This window comes from Macrobrachium nipponense, chromosome 17, assembly GCF_015104395.2.
Source record: "Macrobrachium nipponense isolate FS-2020 chromosome 17, ASM1510439v2, whole genome shotgun sequence".
Taxonomy (NCBI): Eukaryota; Metazoa; Arthropoda; class Malacostraca; order Decapoda; family Palaemonidae; genus Macrobrachium; species Macrobrachium nipponense.
The window spans coordinates 72,659,490-72,670,829 of NC_087210.1; positions in this window are offsets into that span (position 1 = coordinate 72,659,490).

Below are 11,340 nucleotides of genomic sequence, written 5' to 3' on the forward strand. Positions count from 1 at the left end.
AGACCCATGATTAACATTTCCATAAAAAGAAAACCCGGCCACAACAGCTGGTTATGTTTGATTATTAATGACTTGCTGTACTTTATGAAAGTTAACTGGATGCTAAATTGCAAAATGTTCTGTTACAGTTATTTAAAATAAATGGAAAGGTAGGTATGGACTCACAACTCTTTTGTGTCCTCGTGGTGTTAGTTAAGAGTTATCAGTTCTGTGTCATATTTACTTTAGGAAGAGAAAGACAATTGGCTCAAAAATCAATATAAAAGCTATATTTAGCTCTGAAACGATAATTGGAGTTTCGATAGATATACTAATTATTACCATTGAGGCAAGCCAGGGAATATGCACTATAAAACAGCAGTTTGAAGACAAAATACTTTCGCAGTAATTCGTAGTCAAAGACTGTTGATACCATCTTGAATCTTTTATACTCAAAACAGGAAAAGTGGCAACGCAGGGTCTAAAGAATTGACATATGGGAGTTAGCTAACAGATCGCCATACAAGGTTTGTGCCGAATGCTCCGGATAACAGTTCCTGGTTGGAAGATTCGGTTGCGTGCTCGACTAACAATCTCAGGGTCCGGGTTCGATTCCTCCCCTGCTAGGCCAATTCAAAATCAGAGGAATTTATCTCTGGTGATAGAAATTCATTTCTTGATGCGGGTCGGATCCCACAATAAACTGTAGGTCCCGTTGCTAAGTAACCAATTGGTTCCTAGCCACGTAGAATTATTTAATCCTTCGGGCCAGCCCTAGGAGAGCTGTTAATCAGCTCAGTGGTCTGAAAAAAGTAAGACGTACATAATGCTCTCTTTGGATTTCATGAATAACCACAAAAAATTACTAATATTTCCTGATAATGAAGAATGACTGTGCTTCGTTTCCTTGTTAATTCAATGTCCAGAGTGTCTCTTGCTGCAAGACTGTAACGCTGTTTTATATTGCGAATAACTGAAGTGTTTATGTTCAGTTAAAAGGTCCATTAATGAGACACACGAATAACTTGTTTATTTCTACGACTTGAATCGGAAGAAAATATGCCAGTTTACTTCATTAGCAATCTTGGAAAAGAAAAGTTGTTTGAGATTTTTGTAACTACTTTCTTCCTATTGCCATATTTGTTTACTATCGCCTAAAAAACAATAAATCCAAAATATATTAGAAATAAAATACGGTCTTTATTGAGGGTGAATCTCCTCACGGGATAAACCACAAGAATATTAAGAGGTGAAACATGAAGGATTGTGTGCTTCATTTCCCTCTTTTAGTATGTCTTTTATTTTCCTTGGCTTACCTGAATTATACATAGAAACAAAAATACTTGTTTAACTTCTCAAAATACCTTTTCAATAATATCTTCTCAGAAAAAATTTGCAAATATGAAGTAGTTTTTACTTTTATATTTTTTGTCATGTCGTATTCAGCTTATGCATTTATATCAATATCTTTATGGGTCCTTTTATATTTACATATACATAATATGTATATATACGTGTATGTATACATGCATATAAAATATAGTATATATGCATGTGTATGTGTGTGTGTGTGTACGCGCGCGTAAGGGCCTGGCACTATAGGGTATCGCCCTCCGGTTCTAAGCAGGTTTTTAAAGATGATAGCACTTCAAGTCCCATACCCATACTTGACTCCCAGCTGAGTCTTGTACCCGTCTACTGGTGGGTCGACTGGTGGCGGTAGCCCGTGGCCGAACCTCTGACCTAATACCGAGTCACGCCATACACCATACATCTTTTCCCAGACATTTCCCTACCCTTAATATGACCCATGACATACTGACTATCCACCAGCTATCAGTTCCTCGTTCGACGAGTCGGTTACGAGCTCGACTACCGATCTCATGATCCGGGTTCGATTCCCGCTCTGCCAACGCGGAACCAGAGGAATTTATTTCTGGTGATATGAATTAATTTCTCGATGTGGTTCGGATCCCACAATAAGCTGTAGGTCCTGTTTCTAAGTAACCAATTGGTTCCTAGCCACGTAAAAATGTCTAATCCTTCGGGCCCAGCCCTAGGAGATCTGTTAATCAGCTCAGTGGTCTGGTTAAACTAAAATATACTTAACTTTTTTTTTTTTAACCACCAGCTACCTACGTCATAGCTTGGTTCAAAAGAGGCACACGTCATTTCTCAAGGAAAGAAACCAAATACGTTCTGGTCTCTTGTTCGCGTTTTATTTTTCGCTGTAAATAATTATAGCATGATATAGATGTGTGGGCTTTCATATTTTGGCAGAGCGCGTTAATGTTTCAATGAAATTTCTTGGTAGACAAAAACAGCGCGGCTTGGGACATAACAATAATCGTGGGCGTTATTCATATCAGTAGTCTTGACATTTCACATAATACAATTAGAAGTATTATTATCATTTCAAAGGCCCTTGTTTATAGACACGACATGTAACAAATTAAAAAAAAGAAACCCGCTGCTTACTAAACAAAACCCCATTACCAAGGTCTAAATTATGATAAAACATGCCAAGAGGGCCTATTCTGGTTCTCATTAAATTTTCTATGAACATGAATGCAATGGCAGATACGCATCCTAATGTGATATAAGGTAAATACCAGTTATTTTTCTGCGTGTTTGCATCTACTTGGTCTAGATAATTTTATAAGCACGAATTAGTCGAGTTGCCTAGATTTCCACAATCAAGTTTTAGACCGTGCCGCCCGCTTCCTTCAGAAAGTGATAACAAGCGTTTTCATTATCTCACATAAAATTTTTTCAGGTTTTACATCATTTTAAGGTTATAATTTTGATGGTTTCATCCAAATAGTATTAGAATACAGATGTGTATTAGGCCATTGTCTGTCAGTAAATTTTCCGTCAGACAAGAAGAATTTAATCATCATAGAAAGATAAATGATAATACTTTTAATATTTTACGTTTGCAAATAGACTCATCAGTTTATAACCATGCGTTCTTCCGCGGCAAGTATCATCAGTCAGGTATTAATCAACTGAAACATCGACTGTAAAAAAAAAAATATTAATGGAAATGTCATAAGTGCCAATTTTTTTTTATAAATGTACTAAAGACGTAAGGGTATAAATACAAGGTGATATAGCATTTAATTGATATAGCTCTATTGATAAATAGAAGTGTGGAAATGGGTTGATTTTGCTTGTATGATTTTTAGTAGCCACAGTGACTTTTCAGGTTCTTTATTTTTCCACCTATTTTCTTGTATACGCATGTAAATTGTATCCATACTGGAGATAAAGGATGACTTTCGAAACCACCCTAGTTAATTAATTAAACTCAGGTGACTATAAATCACACACGCACACACACATATATATATGTATACTATATATATATATATATATATATATATATATATATATATATATATATATATATATATATATATATATAGTCACCTAAGTTTAACGAGGGACACTGGTTTTGAAAGTCACCATTTATCTCCGACAGAATATAACTAGAAGTATATTGAACAAGTATCATACGGAAGTTTCATGGCTCTAATGTTAAGTTTCTTTGCTTTCCACAGTTGAGGATGCCAGTCTTGCCTCCCGAGATCGATCCCTGGCGGGAAAACCACTTAGGTTCGCTTCCTGAAACGCATTGTGCCTCTGCTGACTTGCGCAGTAAGTTTTATACTCGGTAGTTAGTTTACAGCAGCGTATATATATATATATATATAGATATCTATATAGATATAGATATAGATACAAGATAGAATGATAGATAGATATATATGAGATATATATATATATTAATATGATAATAGATATGCCGACAGACTTACGCACTCCCATAATATGAGACACACGAGACCAACACCGATATAGATATATATAATATCATATAAATTATAATAGTATATAATATATATATATTTTATTGGATTAATAATATATATATAATATAGATATGATATATATATATATATATATATATACTAATATATGTATGTAATATATATGTGTGTACATATATATATATATATATATATATATGTATGTATATATATATATAAATATTATATATATATATATATATATATATATATATTCTCAGTATGAAAAGAAGATCGCAGAATAAGAGACACCACATTTTATTTGCGACGCGTTTCGTTGTTTCTTCATAACATTTTCAAGCCTAAAAGAGACATAACAGTATTTTAATAGTATTTAAAAGGTTATGCAATCATATCACTATATATATATATATATATATATATATATAATATATATATATATGATATATATATATAGTATATATATATATATATATATATATATATATATATATATATCTGTGTGTGTGTGTGTATGTGTGAGTGTGTGTGTGTGTGTTTTAAAATGCGAGAAATATAATATATCTAAAGGTCATTCAAAGTGTGGTTGATGTAATGTCTTTTTCAGATATTGATAACCAAAGCACGTACCTGGTGCCACAAAACCGAATCTATATTAACTTTAATCCATTTTTGACCCATTATCAGCATTCATTGCAATATTGATGTCTGCTGTTTGACTCTCACCCAAAGCATGCGCTGTAATAGCTGGCAATTTGCTATTATTTTCATAACAGACGTGGCGTCGATTGATAAACAAAAGTATGACATTCAAACAAGATGGAAAAAATGCAATGAGAACGGAACCGTAACAATGAGTCAACTCACGTATGTTATCGCATTTGTTATGAAATCATTCCTTTCCTTTTTAACCCTAGAGTCATAATGCATGAAAAAGGTTGACGAAGCCAAGACCTTTTTTGCGGGAACGACATTTGAGGTGGCTTGTGTTTGAAAGATTTCTTTTATCGATATTGTAAATTACTGCTAATAACGCTTATTACTAAGCTTTTTTGGGACAAACGTTACCCTTTTTATTTTTGTCTTTATTAAAACAGGAACCGAACTAGAAAAAAATGTAAGAACCTGAAAGTTTTCTTTCTACCTTTCTATTTTTGTCTGCTTTTTTGTTCAAGATGTGAGCGATGCACTAGATACTTTAATCAGTTGTACACTAAGAAATTACATATCTTTTATGATAACCACATTTTTTTTTTTAATGAGAATCTAATGTAATGGTTCTCCATGGGAGGAATCTCTTCAGTCCTGCAATAATAGGGTTAGATACTTGATTTTAAAAACCATTATTAACTAATTGTTTGATCTGGATTACTCTCTCTCTCTCTCTCTCTCTCTCTCTCTCTCTCTCTCTCTCTCTCTCTCTCTCTCTTAAACTTCCCTTGACCTCATGGCATATTGGATGAGGATTTAATTATTTATCAATGCTTGAAAATCTACATGCAAAATTAAACATACTATTTTCAATTTAGTTTTAGCTTGTTGGTGACCAGTTTTTACAAGGATTCTGAAGTGGGTTCGGTTAAAATAAAACATTTTAATCCAGCCTCTGCAGCCATTTGTCCCTTTTTGTTTGAGAGCTTTTGTAAAGCAGTGAAAGACAACACCTTGCTTCCATTCATATTACAAAGGTCTTCGCTGTAACATATGTAAATGTGAGTAATTTATGTTTCCCTGCCGAACATACAGATTTATGTGTTGGTTACCTTTTCACCCTCTCTTGGGGAGGTGCATTATTTGTCATCACTAATGATGACATCTGGCTAATTTTTGTATTGATGTCTTTGGTTTTTCTTGAAGGTCGTGTTGCGGTATGCTGCGCTATTGTATTCTTACTGTTTATCGCTGTTCCTAAATTATTAGTTGAGTATCTTCAGATTTTTCGTTATGCTCAAGATCCACACTTTTATCGTGTTGTCCTGTAAACCATTTTTGCTTAATGAATTCCAAACCCGACTTATTCTGTATTTATTGACAGAATTTTTAATTTATTGCAAAGGAAGAAACTCCTAGCTTCCCCCTAAAAAGCACCCTCAAACCTGTCATTTAGGCTATGTTTGCATTGTAGATTACGAAACACACTGTAAGTCCAGATAAGTCCAGACTGAGTAGGAAATATCCTTAAATACAGAGTACCCAAAACCTGAGAAAAATATCTTACCTCCTGTATCTTAACTGGAATCAGTTTTTACAAGGATTCTGAAGTGGGTTCGGTTAAAATAAAACATTTTAATCCAGCCTCTGCAGCCATTTGTCCCTTTTTGTTTGAGAGCTTTTGTAAAGCAGTGAAAGACAACACCTTGCTTCCATTCATATTACAAAGGTCTTCGCTGTAACATATGTAAATGTGAGTAATTTATGTTTCCCTGCCGAACATACAGATTTTATGTTGGTTACCGCCTTTTCACCCTCTCTTGGGGAGGTGCATTATTTGTCATCACTAATGATGACATCTGGCTAATTTTTGTATTGATGTCTTTGGTTTTTCTTGAAGGTCGTGTTGCGGTATGCTGCGCTATTGTATTCTTACTGTTTATCGCTGTTCCTAAATTATTAGTTGAGTATCTTCAGATTTTTCGTTATGCTCAAGATCCACACTTTTATCGTGTTGTCCTGTAAACCATTTTTGCTTAATGAATTCCAAACCCGACTTATTATGTATTTATTGACAGAATTTAATTTATTGCAAAGGAAGAACTCCTAGCTCATAAAAGCACCCTCAACCTGTCATTTAGGCTATGTTTGCATTGTAGATTACGAAACACACTGTAAGTCCAGATAAGTCCAGACTGAGTAGGAAATATCCTTAAATACAGAGTACCCAAAACCTGAGAAAAATATCTTACCTCCTGTATCTTAACTGGAATCAAAACCTCGTCATTACAGCATGGGAACAAAGGTTCTTACACTACTAACTCATTGCATTGCAGTGATGCAAATGCTGCAAAAACCTTGAATCATAATTCCTCGGAGATTATTGCCATTTCAGGCAAAAAACTGATCACTCAAAAGCGCCACTACCAAATCCGATATGTCAGGTCAGAACCACAATGCGTTCTTTTCTAGACGCTAAACAATTTTGAAAGATTTTCCATCATCAAAGCCCTTGTCACGATTGAAGATATTGGAACATAGTCCTTTACGTAGTACTTGTTCAATCACAATTGTGCGCTGGGGCATACGTACATTAATTTTACTGTAAGATGTCATTGGACCTGATATTTACCAAGTAAAAAATGTGCCGAAGTTTCTTGGGCGCAATCAAGTTTTCTGTACAGCGTATAATGATGTATGAAACTCTCAGCCACGGCCCATGAAACTCTCAACCGAGGTCTATGAAATTTTCAATCACGGACCGGTGGTGGCCTGTGTTGTTGGTACCTATAACGGTGCCACACCCACGGTTATGGATAACTTTAACCTTAAATTAAATAAAACCTTCGGAGGTTAGAGGGCTGCAATTTGGTAAGTTTGATGATTGGAGGGTGGGTGGTCAACATACGAATTTACAGCCCTCTAGCCTCATTACTTTCTAAGATCTTAGGGGGGAAAGAAAAAGTGCGGACAGGCAGACAAATAGCCATCTCGGTAGTTTTCTTTAACAGAAAATTAAATGTGAATGTGAAATTTGCACAATACAGTAGCACAAAGACTTAAAACCTGTCTGCGATATGGAGGACAAGTACTTATGACCAGCAACCCATATGCTGATAGATAATGGACCAGGCAGGTCATACGGTCCGTTAGGCAAAACCCCCGATACAGAGATGCTATATAGAAAATAAAGTATAATTTGCATTACCATTGACCCGGTTCGCCCTTCAGCTAAATTCTAAAACTTATAGGGTTACATTCGCTGTATCAGGAACAATCCCAAATACAATCAAGTCTCTTCATACACTTTATGCTGGATGAGATTAGTGAATAATGTAGTCCACTCAGCTCTACGGCTGTATCATCCATCAGGTTCGCCAGCATTGTCTCCTGCTGTGTTCCCTCTCGAGTAAGAAGAATGGCAAGAGAGAAAAATGCCACCATTGTTGTCAAGTGATGGCCGGGCACCGCTACGCAACACGGCATCTGCGTACCCTCATCATGAAGCCATTGCACGAGTTGTTCTCTATTGATCGATGAAACTTACCACGAAAATAAAACAACATAAATAAACATTCCTCGGTGGCTGTTAATCTGGTTTAAGGAAAACGAAACGTGTATGCTTAGGAGAACAAAATCTTGGCAACTTTTTCCCTAGTATTTGCTTCCTCTCTTATTAAGGGATTTAAAAGATTAATTAAAGTCACATAGACTCAAGAATATCGCAGCTGAATTTCTCATTCCCTGCGAAACTTCATTCAGTCTTTATTTTTATTCACAGCCAGCATAGAAATACATTAAGAATAGAAATATATCAATTATTATTTCATGGCTACGTGGTATACACAAATTTTATATTACCTTACATTTCGTAATGGCTAAGAAAAATAAGAAGTTACTGTGCATTTTATACTTTTGTAGTGCATCGTTGTAATGTTAATCAGCAAGTTATTTGCGATTAACTATACGGGTCGTTTTTACTGTATGAATACCTTTAATCGAAACGTATTAGCCTTCTGGACAACACTTCCCAACCCTCTCTCTCTCTCTCTCTCTCTCTCTCTCTCTCTCTCTCTCTCTCTCTCTCTCATTTGCTTATTCGTACTCAGCTTCTAGTTTATGAATGAGTGTAAGATAATAAAAAGGAAAATTGCGGTGATTCGTCGACTTCAGTTTAAAAATTGGGTGTCAAAGCGGAGAAACAAATTGTTCTTAGCTGAATGTTGGGAAACACAGAGCGGTATGCAAAGAATGGTAAACACGTAACATTATCTCGAATTTAGTATAAATGGTTTGGTTAACTTTGCGACAACAACATCTGTCGGATTAACTGCGGGAAGACAGCATGGTCAATATAGACGTGAGTTATTTTGATGCGAAAACGTTAATCACACAGTATGTACTTTCCGGTGTTTCTCTTTCTCTACACAGCTGATCTTGCCCTAAGATATAAAAAAAAACATGGGAGTAAGATATTGTTTGATATGTTAAGGAGCCACGTTGAAAGTTTGTAAACCCGTAAGAACAGAGAGGAATGTGAAAACAACCAACATTCTTTCTGTCAATATTGTGTAAAGTTATCCTTCAGCCTTTTTCCTGTGGTATAAAGAGGATGCTGGAAACACTAACTTGTAAGATGCCCTAAACTTCTAACGACATTAGTTGACAGAGGATAAATGATTCCAAGAATGGTCATTGTTGTAAATACTTTGGATATACCAAATTCCAAGATGAAAAATTGAGCTCATATGTGTTGATATGAAGAAAGACGAGTACCTATATTTGCTGAAAATAAAAAAGATTATGCACTTAATACATTATGAACTTATGATATACTGAACATAACATATTCAGCAACTCTGTAATAATAAACTATTGATTAAATATTTTTTTATAATACTGAAACCTTTAAACGCTGACAAAGTGTTTTTATAAGAACTGTTTAAACCATAAATTACCATAGAAAAAATAAGGAATTGGCAGTGTTGGAAAACTGATGTAGGTAAAATATATCATCGTAATAAAAGGACAATATTTTAGATAAAGTAATCAACATAATCTGCGCTTCGTGAGTTTTATCATTTCAAGGCTTCAGATGATATTAATTCTTTGAAAATATATATCATTAAAAACACTTTAACCCGGAATTACACTCCGATATTTTTTGCAGATATCTTTGTGAAATCTGGAAATTAAAAGCACAAAATTCTATGAAGTTTAATAGAGCGAAGGAATTTAGGCTATTTACAAAAAGAATAAGTTTCACAAGAATCGTAATAAAAACAAAAATATTTTCTATCATATGTTCTTGTTAATCCTAAGGTGAAATATGTAAGGATTATTCAAATCTCTGAACGAGATTCTGAATTTTTAATTAAGAATCTGAGTTGGAAATCAACAATCGGCATTATACAGTCTTCATGTTAGTTAATGATGTAATGGTGGTGAATTACAATAGAGATGAAATTATTCTAATAACCATATAGTTTTAAAGTGTCTTCGTCATTCTTAACCAAAGGCCTTCGTGGTGTAAGTTACAATATAATTTGCATAACTATTCTGAAAATCAATAAGGATGAACTTAAGTAGGTTTCATATGAAAGAAACACTGTGAATACTATGAGTGGGTAATAGAGCAAGAAAATTACTTTAAACTATTATTCATTTGTCCTTTGTTTGCTTATTATTTTCTTTTCACCTACGAAATTACGCATCTTATAATATCAGGAGTTCAGTTGCAGGACATCTTCATCTGTCCCTAGAATCACAGGAAACGAGCAGACTTCGTGTAGGATTGAAATATCATCTAACGTATCGAGGGTGTCCTCAAACATACTGGAGCCGTCTGAAAGCAGGTCACAAAATTCGTCGGCACTACTGACAGAGCACATGGCGGGAGACGAGGCTGAAGATAAAGTCGAAGTTCTAAAATCTGTGATGTAGGAACGTTCGAGGGTATGGTCGTACAGTTCGTACGATTGCTGTTGTACGAATTTATCGCTGTCAGTATTGGATGGGAGGTATGGAACCCTTTGGTGGTGGCCGCTCTGGCGCCTGACCACTTGCAGACCATCTATGAGTGAATGGTCTCTCATGTTCCCATCTTCCAGTATGTGAGAGAGCTCCTGGATGTAGCTAACAGCCAGTCTCAGGGTAGTGATCTTGGTCATGGAACAGGTCGTCTTCCGGTCGCAGAAGTCCGGCAAGGTCCTCCGGAGAGCCTCGAATGCGTCGTTAATCTCCTTCATCCTGTGCCTTTCGCGGGCATTAGCGGTCTTTCGCCTGTACTTCGAAAGGGGTGGAGCCCTCGACCTCACGGATTTTGACGCCCCTTTCCTCGACGTCAACTCTCGCAGTTTGTCGATTGGTATTCTCTGGAGGGCAGAGCGAGGTCGAAGGCTGTATTTTTCTGCTATTTTCTTGGAGGGGGGCTTGTTTGACGGTTTATTAGCACTGTTATCCGTACACGTGGCCATTATTCGTCGCATCTCTCTCTCTCTCTCTCTCTCTCTCTCTCTCCTCTCTCTCTCTCAGGTAAAGCGGTTCTTTTTAATGTGAAGTTTTTCAACTGTTTACAGTAACGACTGATGAACTCAAATGCACTGTAAAACAAACATACTGTGACTAGATCACCAGATGATTTTCTCTCATAGTAACGTAACTTTTTTACTCCGTTTCATTTTGCCACGGACATTAAGTTGGATTTTCATTACCAGAATTTTTTTTCCTGCGTTTTCCTGAAGATTTTCTCTCATGCCGTGTCGGTCATCTTTGATCAGTAACCTGGAACAAAAAAATAGATCTCGATAGCTAAAGTCAAATCTTATTTGTAATTCATAAGATAGTGCATTCATGCCTTTGATAATTAAAAAGACTA